Consider the following 19,520-nt stretch of genomic DNA (forward strand, 5'->3'; position numbering starts at 1 on the left):
TACAGTATCAATTTGTATAAAAGGGGATTATGTTGTTTAAATAAGGTAACATGCTATTAGCATCAAACTCAGGAATCCTCTCATCATATAATATTGCATTACTAGATACACTATTTTATTTATGTATTTGTTCTCTCTTTCTATACATAGATATTGCAGCAAAACACCTGCAAATAATGCAGTGGCTGAAATTGATGAGATTATCTGTCGTCACAGCCCCTGCTGTGTGAACTCCCTCAAAAGGAGCCTTTGTTTCCATAGGCAACAGAGCTGCTGTGGCACTATGGATCAAACGCATCCGGATTTACTTTCATGCCCCTGAGGTAAACAGTTGCCTGCTGCACTACATAAATACTGAAGGAAAAACTCTCTTGGTAAAAGACCTGACCAGCATGAACTGAGGGTAACTACAGGCTGCTCAGAAAAACCTAACTCAAGCAGCTCAGTGATAAAGGTTCCCTAGGAGAGTGCTATATTCACTGCCATTTCTGTCATTTAGTGATGTAACTTTTTGTTTGGTATTCACCTCTTTTATATCAGCTTAGAGACACGACAGAAAATCATTAAAGTGATCATTTCCTCCCCCCTTTAAAGGATGTCAACATCCTTTTCCAGAAAAAAAAAAATTGCTTGCCTTGTTAATCAAGGTTTGATAAGATGATTGTAAAATGTTTCAGAATCTATTTGATCATAGACATCTGGGTAAATGCTTTAGTTCTTAATTGTAAGTCAGTATTGTACCATTGTTAATAGAAATTGTTTGGCATTACATTAGCTGTTTCATTTATGTAGAATCAGATTTTCAAAAGTAATCAGCACCTAAACAAGAACCAGATGGTTGAGCTCTTTTGAAAATCTCACTATATATGTTGATGCCTAAATGGGAACTGAGGTCTTCTGAAAATCTGACCCCAGCTGTGAATTCTGAGCCCTTCTATAAATTCAAGCCACTGCCTCAGTATTTGTGAATGGAGTTTTCAGTTGTAGAATTGGTGATTGGAGAATTAGCTGTCAGCTCAAATTGCAATTACTCTGATTTGTAGACACAACTGCAGATGTTAAGAGAGGGTGTGGTCTGTGCCCACAAAAGAGAGCGGGTTTATTTAGAAAATACTGAATAGCTTTAGATTTAATGGAAGTGTCTATACCTGCTGAATCATGTCTAAAAATAAATTTTAAAAGAAACTTAGTATAAATGAATGCACATGAGTTATCACCTTTAAATTAAAAAAAAAAATAAATAGATAGTTGTACAGGAAACATGAACCCTGCAGATCAAAGAGAAATGTTAACTATTGGTAAATTATATCTGAATTTGCTGAGATTGCTTATTCATCTGATTAAAAATGTCATTCTGTGCAATCTATATTTATAGTATTTTGCATTTTCTATTTATCTTGCTTTTGGATATTTTCTCTCCAAGTTAAATTTTCACAAGTGTCAGCCATAGATGCACCACATGCTCCAAGGACTCAATTTGAGAAAAGCCTAATCCCAAATTAAATACACAAAATTCTGCAGCTGTCGTGTAGAAATCTGATTGATTAGTTTTTCTTGTAAAGTTGTCCATTGCAATGGAATCTGGACACTTTACGTCTATTAAAAATAATCCAAATCTTCAGAGAATATCTGGCACCTTAATATTGAAGAGACACTAATAAATATACAACCCATGGCTAAAAATGTTCTGGAGCTTATTTAAACACTTGTAAGCTCTAACTTTTTTTTCACTGCATCCTGAAACTTATGAAAGAGAGAATCAGAGAGAACGGGTTCCAGAGGCCTGGGCCTTCCTCTGGAAAAGCCTTGATGCCTTCCTTAGGCAGTTCATCCTCAGGAGTCAATAGCAAGGCTGTCACAATCTTGACTAGACATGGAGAAATTTCTCAAATAACCGAGTCCCATACCACACTGGTCCCACCCATGATGTTTTGGACTCAGCAACACCCACCCATCACCATGAAAAGTGTCTGTCAAGACATTGGCCCCCTGTAATCATTTTCATGGGCCTCCATTTTCTTCCGATGAAGTGAGCTGTAGCTCGCGAAAGCTTATGCTCAAATAAATTGGTTAGCTCTAAGGTGCCACTAGTACTCCTTTTCTTTTTGCGAATACAGACTAACACAGCTGCTACTCTGAAACTTGTCATTTTCTTCCTGTTTCTGCTAGACTAACTTTTCTCTTCAAAATAGCTGCTGGCAGATTCTGTCTCTGCCTTCCTGAATCTGGAAGAGTAATGGAAGGTGGGGTGGGATTGGATGGGATGATATCTTTGCCTCAATTATTCTCCACAGAAGAGGGGCCTATGGAAGTCACCATGTCCTGGAAATGTGTGATGAATAACTCTGCTAAAAAACTCAGGCCCCCCTTCTTCTCAGGGCAGAAACCCATGGATAATTACTGATGCATAGAATTCGGAGTACCAATTTGTTGAGGTTTGTTTCCTAGTTCTATTCTGTTTCTTTCAGTTAATATTAAAGCTTTTCAAGGTCAGGAGTGACATACTGGTAGTGATGAGCCTGAGGTAGGCTCATGTTAAATTTGTCCTCAGTGGTCAGGTTAATCTTTTCATTTGTGTTTTTTCCCTGTAAATAAAGACATTAGATCTGTGGCACAGGCAATCTTCCTATTACCTCCCTCTCTTCCCCCCACCTTGGTCTAATTTTCTTTGTCTATTTTTTAAAGTACAGGTGAGACTATGTAACTGAGGTGTGGCAATAAGCTTACATCAAGTGCTTTATTTAGCAAAAGTTAAAGCTCTGGTTATGAAGTATTTTTTTGTGGGTGTATTGGTCCCAGGATATTAGAAAGTCAAGGCGGCTGAGGTAATATTTCTTATTAGACCAACTTTTGTTGGTGAGAGATGCAAATTTTGATCTTACCGAGAGCTCTTCTTCAGGTCTGGGATTGCATCTCTTCCCCCAACAGGACGATCTGTGGAAAATGGTTTTCTGTGAGTGTGGAAGATCATAGAATCATAGATTATCAGGGTTGGAAGGAACCTCAGGAGGTCATCTAGTCCAACCCCCTGCTCAAAGCAGGACCAATCCCCCAATTTTTGCCCCAGATCCTTAAATGGCCCCCTCAAGGATTGAACTTGCAACCCTGGGTTTAGCAGGCCAATGCTCAAAGCACTGAGCTATCCCTCCCCCCTTGATTATTCTTTAATCTGGACCCACAGGGAATATCACCCTAGCTGGGACTAACATTCTCTAGAGAACACTGGTGGTGGTGGTGGACAACCAAAGTCAGAAATCTTATTCTGAAAGATTATTGCTCAGTGGAGTATCCCAGGCTATGATTTCCAAAAATGCACAAAGTATTAGTTTCCAAAACAAGGGAGTAGAGACTGAAGGTTATTAGGGCATCTTGCATGCACCTCAGTGAAGCGACAGCCAGGTCACACATCTGTTGTGATATTTTACTGCCAGTTTCTAGTATGCCACATTCTAAGTGACATGGTGAGTAACACAGTGACACTCACTTGACTGACAAGCATGCTATATACCCTACTGTACTGAAACCTTCTCAGTTAATGGATGGACAATTTAACTTCATGTGTTTGCACTCAGGGTGTTAAACAGGGCAAGGAGAAAACTGTACTGAGAGCAGACAAGAAGGGACTTCTACTTTTTAATTTCTCTTTCCAGTGTCCAGTTTACTTGTAGCCCAGTAAACATGCAATTCACACGCCTTCAGTACAATATTCCACCCTTCTTTGCAAAGTAGTAGTGAAGGTATCACAGAATATCAGAGCTTCCCAGTAGCTGGAATTTTACACATGTAACTCAGGCCTTGTCTACACTTCAGAGTTTTGTTGACAGAAGTTATGCTGCTTTAATTTAAGTGCTTTATTAAACTGCTGTTGCATGTCCACACAAAGCTCCTTATGTCAGCAGAGTGTGTCCGCACGAGGAGCTCTTGCATTGACACAGAGAGCAGTGCACTGTGGGTAGATACCCCACTGTGCAACTGGCCACATGATTCTTTGGGAAGGGATGCCTCATGGGGCAGGTACAGCATCACATGATGCAGGTTTCTCAACCTCACCTTCCATGGGCATCCTACTAGATTGCCAGCTGCTTTTCAGCTGAAGTGTGTGTGTGTGTGTGTGTATATTGGAGGGGTGGGTGGGGGTGGAAGAGAGAGACAGAAACAGTCTGTGTTGGGGAAGTGTGAGAGAAATTGTGTGTGTGGGGGAGTGGGTGTGTTGCCTGAACAACCAATCCTGGAGGGGGACCCCCCACATCAGCCCCCGCCTCTCCCACAGCAGCAGCCCACTCTGCCTGCCTGCCTATGGTTCTGTGATTCCCTCAGAGTTCTCCACAGCTGCCTCAGCTACCAGGAGCAGAATCCTCAGCAGCTCAGTGAGCTCTCCAGGCTGAGGAATGTCAAAGCTTCCAGGAGCTTTAAAAGGGGAGGGTGCATGCCTGCAGGGCAGCTGAGTTCAAAACAATGAGCAGAGGGGTCACAATGGGCATTCTGGGATACTGGAGGAGGCCAATTATGTTGTTGACATAACAAACGGCACTGGCACTTTGTCAACACAACTTTTGTGCAAAAAACTGTCTCTCATCGAGATGGTTTTATTTTGTTACCAAAAATGGCATTTCAGTGTGTACTCCTCCACTGTTTTGCTCTCAAAAGCTGCCTTTTGCAGACAAAACTCTGCAGTGTAGATGAGGCCTCATCACCAAATTTGAAGGTAGTTGTATTGAGGTTGCCTCATGCTTTAGTTTCCAGCATGCTTGTGGAGTTGCTTACTTTGGTCCTCTTTTTAAGAAAATAAAGCCAAGTAAAGTATGCTGATGTGCAAGTGTTTGCTAACAATTGTTTCTCTGCCTGGCTAATAAACGTCTGGGTGATTAAAATAGTCTTTAGCCCAGGCCACAAGCTCTGAGCAAAATTCTGCGAGTGTCAAACCATTCCTTATAGCTATTGTCCCTCACCCCCTCCGACAGTTCTTCCTCCAAGTTTGTTTGCTATTTTATGCCATTGGACATATGCAAGCTGCTTCCAAGCCACCATAATGAAAGTCCAGAGCTTCTCCAGGCAATTATAAACACTTTCTGAAACTCTTTATTACTCTTTTTTAAAAGGATCCCTACTCTTAGAGGTCACTTTCCCTTCTCCTGTCCCCCTGAGCTTAGCTGGCTTTTGAGCAGCACAATTTAGCTCAATATTCATTGTCATTTTTCAACTTCACCTGAAAACATTAATGTAGGTTCCTGATTTCATTTTTTTCAATGGAAAGGGAACGCTGAGAGTGCTTGTTGAGCCACAAACTGCTGCTGGAAGTGCAGCTGAGATTGGGAAGGGATCAGGTGGGAATAGGTAAAAAGATAGTTTAAATGCAGACATTTCTTTCCCTTTTGTCCCTTGAGCCGGAGAAGGAGCCAGAATTTTCCAATGTATATTGCCAAAGAGCAACAGTAATACGATGGCAGCTCCCCCGGCTCCCAGTGCCTCCTGCCCACCGGCAGCTCCCTCCCTCCCCGCACCTCCCGATCAGCTGTTTTGTGACATGCAGGAGGCTCGGGGGCAAGGGGGAGGAGCGAGGGCATGGCAGGCTCAGCAGAGGGGGCGGGAAGGGGTGAAGTGGGGGCAGGGCCTGTGGCAAAGCCAGTGAGCACCTCCCGGCACACTGGAAAGTTGGTGGCTTTAGCTCCAGCCCTGTAGTTGGTGCCTATTCAAGAAGCTGCATATTAACTTCTGAAAAGCCGCATGTGGCTCCAGAGCCACAGGTTGGCCACCCCTGAAATACACCATGACTCACTATAGTGACTCTCTTTCTAAGATGCTGAGTGCTTCCCTTCCAATGATGGTTTGAATTGAGGGCTGTTTGTATTATCTACCAGCAGTGATTGCTGTTCTGCAGTCCTAAACTGCACATGTTCTATGTACATGCCTGAGCATCGAAGAGTGATCCGCATTCACAAAGTGAAAATATAAGTTTGACATTTAGCATCAGGAATGGTTGAATGAGGCTTAAATAGAAGCACCTATTTTACCATCTTCTCTAAGCATTATGTTGAAAGGATTCAGGCCAGCAGTGCCTGTCTGCAACCTGCCCTGCTTGGGCACCATGGCAGGAGGGAAATCTCCTGTGCAGCTAAAAAGCTTCAGGAAAAGGCATGGGTGATTCTAATGCTATTACCATGGCTGATGTAGAAGTGGCATATTCCTCTTCTGTGGCTCCGTATTGTCTGATCCAGGAGAATACTTTACTCTCCATCACAGACATGATCAATATATATTGTCCTCCCCAGCTTACCTTTTTATTGTACATTTTATGCTATATATCAAAGTGTATGGGCATTTTGTGTTATCCTGTGTGCTGCCTTTTTGTAGGTTCCGAATGCAGCTAGGAGGGAGTGAGTGTTTGCAAAGAGATTTCTTCCTTTGGGCCGCAAGTAAAATGGACTTTTGTACTAATCTGTCCCTGCCATCACATTTCTATGCCACAGATAGTGAGGTGGTGATTTTTTTTCTAAAGCCCTTTTTAAAAACTCTACTGAAAATGTGATTAGATATATTCAATCAACTGAGTTCCAACAACAAAAAATTAGAATGAGTGAAGAAGAGAAAAGGAGTACTTGTGGCACCTTAGAGACTAACCAATTTATTTGAGCATGAGCTTTCGTGAGCTACAGTTCACTTCATCGGATGCATACTGTGGAAATTGCAGAAGACATTATTATATACACAGACACCATGAAACAATACCTCCTCCCACCCCACTCTCCTGCTGGTAATAGCTTATCTAAAGTGATCATCAAGATGGGCCAGTTCCAGCACAAATCCAGGTTTTCTCACCCTCCGGCCCCCCACAGGCAAACTCACTCTCTTGCTGGTAATAGCCCATCCAAAGTGACCACTCTCGTCACAATGTGTATGATAATCAAGGTGGGCCATTTCCTGCAGAAATCCAGGTTCTCTCACCCCCTCAGCCCCCTCCAAAAACCACACACACAAACTCACTCTCCTTCTGGTAATAGCCTATCCAAAGTGACCACTCTCCTTACAACGTGCATGAAAATCAAGGTGGGCCATTTCCAGCACAAATCCAGGTTTTCTCACTCCCCGCCCCCCCACCACACACACACAAACTCACTCTCCTGCTGGAAGAAGAAGAGAAGTTCTCTCTCTCTGTTTCCATTCTTCTCTTTCCCCTTCTATCTGCTTCATTTAATTGGCTTCCTCATGAAATTTTCTGGGTTTGAAGGAGACAGGGAGAGAGAGGAAAAAACTATTTGGACTATTTTACTCAAAAAATCATCTCATTTTTATGACTCATCCAATGTGGGTGCATTTGTTTTATCTGAAATGCAGGGCAGTATTAGCCTTGAGCTTGCCCTCTCTAGGGAAGAAATGGAGAGAGATTATATTCTAATGTGTGAGCCTGAGCAAATAAACAAACTGAGATCATTCCTGGGAGGTGGGGGATGGGTGAACGTGTATGCATAGCACAGGATCAGGGGGACTTTCCCCTTTATATCAGAGAGATTTACAACCTTAGCTCATCTTAACAAAGGATTGGGATAGTGAATTTCCTTTTATAAACCCAATTGCATATGGATCAGTGACACAACCCCTTATGGCCCTTGCAAGCTGTGCAAAAATGAAACTCATTTCTCTTAAAACCATCTCCCCAGCTTCCGATGTCATTTTTCTCCCTCTTGTTTCATCGTCACATGGCTCTCAATTCCACTCTTCACTGTACGTGCTCTGCCTGATGTTTCCCCATTGTGGTTATCTACATTAGAACCTATGGGTCATGGCAAGTGAGAGTGGAGGCCATGAAGATTTTGCAGGAGACTTAATCAAGGTCCTATGGGTGGTGGGAAAGGAACATATATTCATAAACCATTTTAATAATTAGACAACTCTTACCCTGTTCCACCAGATTTAGCCAAAGGCAGCCACCCTCATCTACACCAATTCACAGAAAGAAGCTAGCAGCTTCTAGGCCAAGTCACTGTGGAGTTATGACAAACCCAATAAAGTTAGGAAAATGTTTAGGAAGGGAGATTGCTGCATTTTTTTTTTAATCCACATCTCCCTTTTCTAACATCCAGCCTCAACAGTAATTTGTTTCCTTCTTCCACTCCCCTGGCTGTACCTTTTTCCAATCCTGCCTGTTATACCTGGCATCCCTTCCCACTTCCAGTATACCAGGTCCTCACTCCCTCATTCAACAAGTGGGTAAAGACTTACTTCTTCTGTGAGACTCCAATAGAACAAGGAATAAATAAAATGTCTATGCCAGATCCTTCCCTATCTGTGCATCTTGCTTTGTGTCTGTGATTTAGGCCCTGATCCTGCCATTGAATCTATGCAGATGGTGCCCTTGTGGGGCACCATTGAGTTCAGCAGGATTCTGAGTGGCCATAAGGGTACATCACATAGATCAGATTGCAGAACAGGGCCCATCAACTGAAAGCCCACCCAGGCAGGGGCTGTCCAAATATGTATTGTGCAGTACTAGCTTCATCCTTAGATGAAGTTATTGAGAGAATAGATTTTCATAACAGAGGCACATCAGTAGATTTGGATCACTCTGCTCCCTGTTGCATCCACGTGACTTTGATACTGGGAAGTAAATAAGTGCATTATAGGCAAGCAGCGTGTTTATACGGATATCGATCTAAAAATCTGTGTTCTAAGAGTGTATTCCATTGCTTGAGACAGAATAATATTATTGCCTAATTTTTTTCCTCACCTTATTATACTCCTCTTTCCTTCCCTTTTACCTGCATTTGATTTATTTATCTTTGATAGATATTCTCCCTATCCTGGGGGCTTATGGTAGCCTAACTTGACTGTCTTTTCATTTCTTTTAATGTCAACGTGTTTCATCTTTCTGTGAGGAGAAATAAAGCACCTGAAGAGGCTGAGCTAGATTAGTAGCATTTTAAATACTGCAGTTCAATGGTATTTAAAACAAGTCACTTAATGTGAGTTTTTTTAAATAAAAACATGAAACCAAATGGATACTTGTCGTATAACCTCCCCCCCAAAAAAACAGAACATCAAGAAATTGGTCCTTCTTTCGGGTCTGGGTGATCTTATTTAATAAACCATTAACTCTTAGTAAGGCAAATAAATAAATGGAGCTTTGGGGCAATATGAGAATCAGTGCTGTGACTGAAATAGTGCTAAGGTATAATGATAAATATGTGGAACCGTATTATTAGGTCGGGAAACAGTTTCAAGGCATGAGGAAAAAATATTCTACATGATAAATAATTCATACAATAGGGTAGATATTTCAACTCATTTATTTATGTATTTAAAATTGTGCTTTTTTATTTTTTGCTGACAAGCAATTTTATGCTAATACAAGAAACAATACAAATTGCTTAATTTGTAATTGATGCTTTAAAAGTATTGGTCTGTCAAATTCAAAATAAAACTTCATAGTTTTACTCCGCTCTGGTTTATTCTCACACAGAGGTGAGGGATGGAGACCTACGTTCCAACTACAAAATTTTTTCCATGATGCGTAGAGCAGTGGTATCTTACTCACACCTATGAACACACCCACCCACACTTCATTTGGGTCAGTTCACTGGTGATGATGATAGGGGAACTGGAAAGAACCAGGCTTGACTTTCAGATGCTAGGTTGGTCTTCAGGTCTGGAAAAGGACCAAATCCTGCCCTTGGTCACTTCTTTGAAATCTTATTAAAATCAGTTGGTTCTATGGGTATAAATAAGGGTAAATAATGACCCAAACAGAACACATTTGATATGAAAATCACTGAATGATAATAAATGTTGAACCTCATGTGCTATTTTTACTGAGTCATTTTCAGAGTTGAACCATACTTTGATGCTGTTAAAATCTACTACAGTTAAAATTCCTTAAAAAGCAATTGAAAACTTCTGGAACTAATCAGTCATTTAATTGTCAGATGGTATTTTAATCTAGTCTCCTCTCTCTGCCCTCCCTTCCACAGCCCTTTGTTTCAGTTAAGAACTCTTGCCAGGTGATATTTGTGGTTACTTCTTCTTATGTACTTTAGAAAAGACAAAAAATGTAAGTAATAAGAGACAGTCTTCTTTCATTCTGTACATGGAACAAGAAAAGAATAGAACTAATAGGCCTAATTGCTGGTAACCATCCTTTTATAAGCTTCTATCTTCTAGCATAATAAAAATAATAAATGTTGTTATTATTCAGGGATCAATCTGACAGAATTTTTCAGACAAAATTCCATTGAAATTATCTTTTGGAAGTCAATGGGAATTTGTCATGAGTGAAGACTATAGGATCAAGCCCTAAACCTGTGGGAGAACTGCATATATATGAAGCCACTCATGTGTAAAGCTAAGCATGTGCATAAGGACTAGGGCAATAGCCTCTTAAAAGAAATTTAGAACCTTTCTTGTGATTTATTCCTTAAATTTCAATGAGAACCTGATCCTAAAATGAAGAAATATGGCAGGAAATATTTTCCCTCTATTAACTTCTGTTTTTCTTGGTAAAACATTGTTATTTGTGGTGTTTATATAATTATATTCCAGTGTAACTCAAGTATGTAATGACATTTCTCCAATGAAAGCATTTAAATAACTCAGGAAATTGCTTTACTGTTCTGTTTCCTGACTTAAAACCCATTTTGTCATGTTAATTTTATTGTTCAATCCATCTGAACTCATCTAGACATATTCCACACTATATAAAGCAAAATAAAATATTTACCTGATCGGTTTTTATGTATAGATGTACAGGTGAGTCGCATCATATGCGCATTTAACTTACGCAAATTCAACTATACGCGCTCGGCAAAAAAAAAGAAAAATAACAAGATACCTGTAAATAGTGTGGGCAATTCCACCCACCATTCCACTCAATGAGCATATGCCCCGGAGTGAGCTTGAGATGGGAGACGTGAATCTGCTGTTCCCTCAGTTGGTCTCAGTTCCTGCGTGTTTCTCATAGTGTGAGCATCTCACCGTGCTGAGTGTGATTCTAGTGTTTAAAGATACTGTACGTATTTTTCGTACAACATGGCCCCTAAACACAAGCCAACTACTTCATCTGGTGCTCAACCGAGGAAACAGCAATCTGTTCCAATGCTGGAGGAAAAACCGGCTGTGTTGGACTTATTGAGAGACGGTATGTCGGTCTCCAACCTGGCACGTAAATATGGCCGCAACGAATCTAGCATCTGTGTCATCATGATTCAAGAGAGAGAAATTTGTCAAGCTGTGGCATCGAGTGCTCCAATAACTGCTAAGGTGATGAGCCAGATGCGTGATAAGACTTAGGTGAAGACTGAAAAGGCATTAAACTTATGGCTGGAAGACATGAACCATAAATGTGTGCCTGTTGATGGCAACACGTTGCAAGAAAAGGCTCTTAGCCTCTCTGCGATGTTCAAACCTCCCACCGAAGAGGGACAGCCTTCTGATGAGAAGGAATTCAAAGCCAGCCAAGGTTGGCTTAACAGTTTTAGGAACCACTTCAACCTCAAAAACGTGCAGACTACTGGTGAAGCTGCATCTGCCAATGAAGAGGCAGCAAAAGCCTACCCTGAACAATTAAAGAAAATCATAGAAGAAAAGGGCTATCTTCTGGTACAAGTTTTTAATGCTGACGAGACTGGGCTCTTCTGGAAAAAAATGCCCAACCGCACTTACACTTCAAAGTCAGAAAGACAAGCCCCTAGCTTCAAAGCAGCTAAAGACCGTGTGACTGTGTTGTTTTGTGGCAATGTGGCTGGGCATTTAATAAAGCTGGGCTTGCTCTACAGGGCTGCAAATCCCTGTGCCCTAAAAGGCAAGAACAAAAATCTCCTGCCTGTGTTCTGGCAATCAAATAAATAGGCTTGGCTGACGCCAGCATTATTTCTGGATTGGTTCCACAAGTGTTTCATTCCAGAAGTCAAGTGGTACCTCGAAGATAAAAGACTTTAAAGTATTGCTGATCGTAGACAATGCTCCTGGCCACCCCGCGGCACTCCAGTTTGTGCATAACGACACTGAAATCTTCTTTCTCCCCCCAAATACCACCTCCATCCTCCAACCTCTCGACCCAGCCGTGATTCGCTGTTTCAAGGCCACGTACATGAGGCATACGTTCTCATGGATATGTAGCGCTATGGATGCTGATCCCAATCTTAATGTGATGGAGTGTTGGAAGTCCTTCAACATTGCTGATTGCATCACTTATATTAAACAGGCAATGGATGCAATCAAGCCTGAAACAGTCAATGCATGTTGACGGAACCTATGAAAAGAATGTGTGAATGATTTTAAGGGTTTCCCGACCATTGACAAAGAAGTGAAAAGCATTGTTCAGGTAGCCAGGCAAGTGGGTGGTGATGGCTTCGTCAACATCCTTGAGGAAGAAATTGAAGAATTAATTGAGCCATAGAGAAACATTGACTAACGAAGTTAGAGGAACTGATAAAATCATCTATAGAAGACAAAGGTGATGACGACGAACAGGAAGAGCCAGCAAGTTGGAATCTTCATAAATTTGCTGAAGTGTTCCAAGCAGCGAAACACTTGAATGATTTAATTTCTGAATAAATCCCTCTATGGAATGAAGCCTCAAAATCACACATAGTATTACGGACTATTTGAGACCATATCAAGAAATGTTTTGAGCAGCTCAAGAGACAACAGCGACAGTTGCCGATCACCATGTTTTTCAAGGAAAAACAACAAGCAGCAGATGAGCCTACACAAGGGCTGCAACTTCTCGAGCTGAACCGGAGCCAACCACTTCGTCTACGACTCGCTCTCTGTCACCCAAGCTCTCCGTCACCTCCGTCTCCTGGATCAACAACAAGCCCTGACGGCCCCCTGTAATTACCTCCTGTAATTAAAAATACAGTACTGTCAAATTATATTTTGCATATGTACTCTTTATTATATACTGTACATTACTGTACAGGGCTGTATACACAAAAAAACATGTGCAATATACTGTACTTCAAGGGATTTTCAAGGGTAATTTTGACTATACGCGATTTTCACCTTACGCACTGACTTTAGAATGTAACGCCTGAGTAAGATGCGACTCCACTGTACATGTATACATGCTATACCAAGGGAAAGTTATACATATAGAAAATATTTGTGTGTGTGTGTGTGCGCGCGCGCACAAATATTTTCTATCTGTATGTGTATATACACTCTCTCTCACTCACACACACACACACACACACACACACACACACACACACACACAATTATGCTTCTCAACCTTCAAAGTTGGTATTAAAAGCATAAAGCTCACGTAGTGAGATAATACCACAATGTGATTAGGACAAGAAATAGAGGAATCTCCTTAAAATGGAAAAGAGTTATAGAATAATAATTAAAAACACACAAAATGGAAACTTTTTCATTTTTGTTATAAAACCAGTGAAACAAAATAAACCTAGTGTCTCTGCCCCCTCCGCCCCCCAACTGCATTTGAGTTAGGTTTTTTTTACAGATACAAAACAAAATGCCTCTTTTGTTTTGTCACATGAAATAAAATGATCTGATGTAGGAGCAAATATTCCAAAAAGGAAAGGGACAATTTGCCAGACCTGCTGTCAAACAGTTGCTTTCTCTTTTTACCATAATTGTGCAGCTTTTAAACAAGTGACAGGTTAATCTGTCTCATTTTGATCCCAACATTTTCCAATTTAGTGGATAAAATTAAAGAACAAATGCACACTGAACATCACAGGTGTAGTGTAGGTTTTTAATCTGATTCTGGATTCACTCTAGTAGTGAATGGGGCTACTCATAATGTATGTCAGAAAATAAAATGGGAATCTTTGCTCTTGGAATACTTTAATTTCCCTTCAGATAAATCAGTGGAAAATACAGTAAACTGAGAACAATTAAGTTTGAGGTGCACAGTTACTTCAAGAATTAGAGTTTAAAAAACTACAGTAGAAATTGAGGGAGGCAGATTGAACAAGGAGGTCAAACAAGGACAAATTCTTGAACTAATGAACTGCCATGTGCACTGAAATTGATCTGGAAGCACCTGTGCAGGTCCAAAGGCAGAATTTGGTCATAAGTAAATATTTTAGCAAATAGAGGATTCCATCCACTTTATGCCTCTCAGGTTGCATGATGCAACGCAGACCTGTTTGGTTGTGATCCTTACCTCTAGAGCTGGATGAAATTTTTTGGACAAAAATCTTTTTCACTGAAAAAAAGATTGGGTTTACTGAGACATCTCATGAATTCATGTCAAATTTGCCAAATTGTTTAATAATAATAATTAATAAAAAAGTGAAACAATTGAAATGTCTTTTCAATGTTTTTGAAAAGAAACAATTAGATTTTTCAATTTGAGACAACTTTTTGTTTTAAAATTTACTCCACTTTTATTTTAAAAGGCCAAAAAACCTCAAAAATGGAATAGGTGTTTTGTTTTTTTTTGGGTCAAACAAAAAAAAAAAAGTTCAACCCAAATGAGAGATGTATTTGCTTAGGCCTATATGAAATTATTTTTTATTTTTGTTTTTTATTTTTCAGTTCAGCCAGAGAACAAAAAAATCTGTTTGCACAGCTCTCCTTTTCTGTCTATAACTTCCACAAAAAATAAAGGAAGAAAAGAAGTCTGTGTGTGTGTGTATGTATGTATGTGATATATATATATATAATTAATGCTGACATATAGCAGAATTGTCTGGCTTGGCCCAATAGCTTATAACTGTAAAAGCCTTTTCTTCATAAAACACTTAATATACTATGTATTCAAAGCCACATTCTTCAGCCCTTAACTGAACAAAACTCCCGTTGTTCTCAGTGGGAGTTCTGCTCAATTAAGGGCTTCACAACTTTTGTCCTCAGGAATACTGATGGTTTTGAGGTGAATATTTTGCAACTTTTAAGGCCATACACTTTGCTAAATCTTAATTTAGGATCTCCAATTGACATATGGTACAAAGGGGCCAAAAAAGCCAAGATTTATTCTGAGGATCCACCTGGATAAATGTTTAATTTTCCACAGATGTTTAAGTTCAGCAAGAGAAGTCTAATTTGATCTTCAGCCTTGCCTTTGCTTCCCAATAGATCTGACAAGACTGTGAATTTTTCCAAATAAAACCAGTGGGTCTGGTTCTCCTCTTACTCTGGCTTTACACCAGTTTAAATTGTTTTGCTTCAATGGAATTAAGATGGTAAGAGCAGAAACGAGTCCATAATGTTAATTTTTAAATCTTACTTTTGACCTTATTGCATATTGAATATATACTTCTAGGACAATATAACTCATGCTATCTTTTTTAAATACAGAAGGACCAGCCACGTATTTATTTACCTGTAATAGTTATAGACCATCCTAATAACGGTAAATTGCATCTAATTAAAAATGTTTTGCTGAAACCTCATAATCCCGACAATTAATCCTAAAGATCATTACACAATAGAGTATCCTAGAAAATATTTATCATAGAAATACATGCTTGCATATAAGGTAAATATCAAGTAAATCTTGGTCAAAATTCTCTCTTGAGACTCATGGAGTTTCATTGAGTATTGATTATTTTGTAGATAATGCTGATTATTTGTTGTTAATGAGTAGTCAATGTTGTTGAAGGTAAATATGTGCCCCGTCAAATCATATAAATGAGTTTTGTTTTATAGTGTCATACAGTTCATTAGTTAAATAAACTAAAATAATGTTCATTGAAAAAAGTCACTTTCCTTAACAATTTAAGAAAAGCAAGATATGGAATAGGTTCTAATTCTGCACATCCCAAGCCTAACTGTTTTGAGTGAAAAACGAACACCAGCTACCCATAGGATATGCTTGGCATATATTTATTACAACAATCTTGAGAAGCAATTTCCATTTAGATGTGTTCTCTCTGTCTGTATTATTAAAAAAGTTAAGGTGAAGAGAGGATCAAGATTGGATCTTTCAAAGATGAAGCTGCAAAAAAAAATGAATGGAGCAATGTAATCTACTCAGAGCGGTAAGGAAATATCACACAACTTTTACAGCTATTGTACAGAAAATAGTCAATAGGCATTGAGTTTCTATGGTCTTGAGTTCCGAGAGTTTTGCATGCCTACGGGCTGTAGGATTGTGCCCTGTGTCATTATACAACAAAGCATATATGCAAACAATACTTTTTAGGTGTAAAGGTGGAAAGGCTTAAAAAGGACACATAACCAGTCACCTAGGGGATAAGGATCTAGGTAGGCTGACAGGTAAATGCAAACTTTCAAAGTTCTCATAGTTTGTGTATGTGTAATTGAGTCTATATTGATTCAGGAACAAAGGTTGCTTAGGAAGAACTATGACATTTTCCTAATATACCCATTTTGGGTCAAAATGCCTGTTGTTAAGGACCTGACTTCTGTTAGTGTTGTAACGTATGTATAGTTCCATATAAGTTACTCCGGACAGTGCATTTTCCCCTTAAATAATTAGCATTTCCTAGCATAAATGACACACAACTCATTTTGTTTTCAAATACCAATCGTGTTTTCTAAATGTACATGCAAGATCTCTGAACAACCAATGTCAGTTACATTCAAGGAAATCAAAGTCTCCCATTGACTTCAGCAGGATTTAGATCAAGTCCTTAGATGGTGGCTCGTTTTTGATGTGGCACCTTTAAGCACACTGAGGAACTCTGTGAGTCCTTGTATCCTGGAGATAGCTGAAGCAATTCAGAAATGCCAGACAAGTCCTTCAGTTCTGGGCAGGGTCTCTCTGGAGACGTGAGTGTGATAAAACGATCCAGTTGTGGCTAGTTGCTCCTGGGAAGAATCAACCTGTTGGTTATGAGGAAACAACATAAGAATAGTTTCTCGGTCTGTCTCCTTGACTGTAGTCCAGGTGGGGCCATCTCTCTCCTGCTATCTCTTTCCCTTCCACTGAGCTACAAAACCTGCACTTGCTCAATAGGGGGTCTCTATGAGAAACCAGGAGGACTTAAAGAGACAGTCACTTGACACTGGTCAGTTAGTCTAGTGCTTTGAATCTTTGTAGTTTTAACAGAGGGGTAACCGGCACAACTGGGGTAATGTCAGAACTGACACAGATCGGAACAAGTGGAAGGGTGCTGATTTAGAGGCTGCTTTGTGTAACTTACTATAAAAATGGGAGATAGGAGGCAAAGGCCTGAAGGTAGAATTTGGCCCTTGGCAGAGGAGACCTGCAGGGACAAAGATGTGATGGCAGGTAGACGGGGGAAAAAATTAAGACAAACACAGGGTTTCCTGCAGCTGTTCAGTATTGGAGTATTCTTATGAGAATTGCTTTGATAACTGTAACTCATATTTCATCTACAGAAAGCACTGAACATTTGAGATATGATGAAGCTGCTGAGGCATGTCGTTGTCAGTAGATTGTGGTAACACTGCTCCAATAATGGCAAGTCCCACCTGACTGCAATTGCTCAACTACTTTAAAAGATTTATGCTGATTTATCCAACCTACCTGTCAACTTACCCAGCTGTGCAGGAATTATAATTGCACATTTGAAAGCTCTATCTTCAAAGCTTATCAATATTTTTAGAAGAACATCCCATTCAAGATAATTATCATCATCATTCTCCGGAACATGTGTCTTCCTTCAAAGGAACAGAGGACTGGAAGGGATCTTTGGGGTCATCCTGTTCAGTCTCCCGCTATTGCAAGCAGTCCCTTTGTAGACAATCTCTTCCCTTCTTGCACATATGCAACAAACAGAGAATGTGTATGCTGCTAGAGCTTGGTAGAGACTTTGGGGTGGAGGAAGGAAGAGTATGAAAGGAGGAAGCAAGGGTTTCTTCTGTGTGGGAACCGCTTCACTGTGCAAAGCGTGATTAACTCCACTTGAAGAACGCTTAGAAATACAAGGGGTAACCAGAATGCAATTATGCCACATTGAAAATCGGTGGGACATGGACATAAATGTAATATTGTTTGAATTGTACTGCTTGCCGTGTAAGAGTTTCTGCTGAACTGTAATCAGTGTAGGAATGAGGCAGGGTTAAATCGCAGGCATAAATTAGAAAAACTGCTTGATTCTATGCTGTTTTACAACAGACCCCCGGGGCCACTTCAGATAACCAAGGATCAGCTGGATGCAGAGACATCCCAGGCCTGCCCCTGCAGCTGGGGTGGGGTGCTATAGGAGCCACAACAGCAGCTCTATCTTGACCAGGTGTTCCCCCATAATGGAGAAATCCTCCACCAGTTTGATCTGTCAGGTACAAGCCTGTGTTGTATTGGCCCAGGAGATTTTAACTCAAAATATCCATTTTTTTGAAGGTGTATAAATTAAAAATATTTGAAATGCAGTAAATTCCCAAAATATTCACTTTGTAGCTGAGGATAGTTGTATGCCAAATTTCAGTTCTGAGTGAATCTCAACAGTGGAGTTGTGAATTCTCCAGTGATGTACTAAGTGGTTATATTCACCCTCTTTTTATAAATTAAAGAGACCAGCTGCAGAGACTGAAATCAGACTCTGGGCTTTGCATTTGCTTTGTTTTATTAAATAAAAAGATGTCTAAGGTTCCATCGCACAGAGACACAGACTACCATTTAGGATGAGTGATTAATAAAAGCTTTACATAAATCCATAAAGGGAAATTGGAGTCAAATCCAAATCCAAACACAAGCCCTGTTTTTGCAAATTAGAACCCAAATCCTAATCCTTCTGAGATTTGCCCATCCCTCTGAAACTACATTGTTGTTATTTCCCAAACAGATTCTTTATGAGGGCTTTGAAAGTATTTAGAGTTGGTTTGTCTCTCAGATGGACTAATTTTGAATAAAGCCCCAACAAAAAACAAACTTACTATAAAGCCAGCACCAATGCTAATACTATAATCTTTACCTGTCCCATAATTAAATGTAAATGTACACATGTGATATATATCCTTATCATTACTGAACTGAAAATTATGCTTATTCTCTATACTCCACTGGAGAGCGTATGTTCATACAATAATACAAAATGGAAAAAGTTTATGCTTCTATCTTTATACTAGTTATTCCCTGAATAGAATTTAACAATACCATATACTGCTTATATACTGCATGAGTTCAGTACATATTATAATGTATAGAATATATATTGTGTGTGAAGATAATAGCTGTGCTAGCACAAATCTTCTCTATATACTGTAAGTAACAGCTATGGCCACCTCCCCCAGCCCTCCAAGTAGGGTTCTGTAAGGGGAGGCTAGCTCAAAGTTCTGTCTAGTGCCCTGGTGACTGGCTTCCCAGGAGATATGATGGATCCGGATGGTGGGAAACTGAGCTGGCTCAGGTTATATAGTAGGAAGAGGTCTTGAGAGCTTTTCCTGATGGTACTGCCTCTGAAGCCAAGAGCAGATATCTGAGGGCAGTGATTGAGGAATGAAGAACCCAGCGTTGTTTGCATCTTCCAGTAAATTGTACGGGGGATACAAGAACATGGTGAAAGAAGGACACTGAGTTTGGAGCTGTTGCGGTCAGTGGTTGATGGTATTTCATTGCCAAAGCACAGCTGGAGAGAGCCTTTGGAGGAAGGCAAAGCAGGTGGTAGGCGCAGGCCAGAAAAGAATGG

The 19,520-nt window shown here is 40.0% G+C and overlaps 1 long non-coding RNA gene across 1 annotated transcript; it reads left to right on the forward strand.

Annotated features, from left to right (window-relative positions):
- Positions 1-257: 257 nt before the first annotated feature.
- On the forward strand, positions 258-18,938 carry LOC122461417. Its single transcript, XR_006283285.1, has 3 exons — positions 258-323; positions 15,858-15,944; positions 17,272-18,938. It is a non-coding gene; the product is annotated as an uncharacterized LOC122461417 (long non-coding RNA).
- The last annotated feature ends 582 nt before the right edge of the window (positions 18,939-19,520 follow it).

This window comes from Chelonia mydas, chromosome 8, assembly GCF_015237465.2.
Source record: "Chelonia mydas isolate rCheMyd1 chromosome 8, rCheMyd1.pri.v2, whole genome shotgun sequence".
Lineage (NCBI taxonomy): Eukaryota > Metazoa > Chordata > Testudines > Cheloniidae > Chelonia > Chelonia mydas.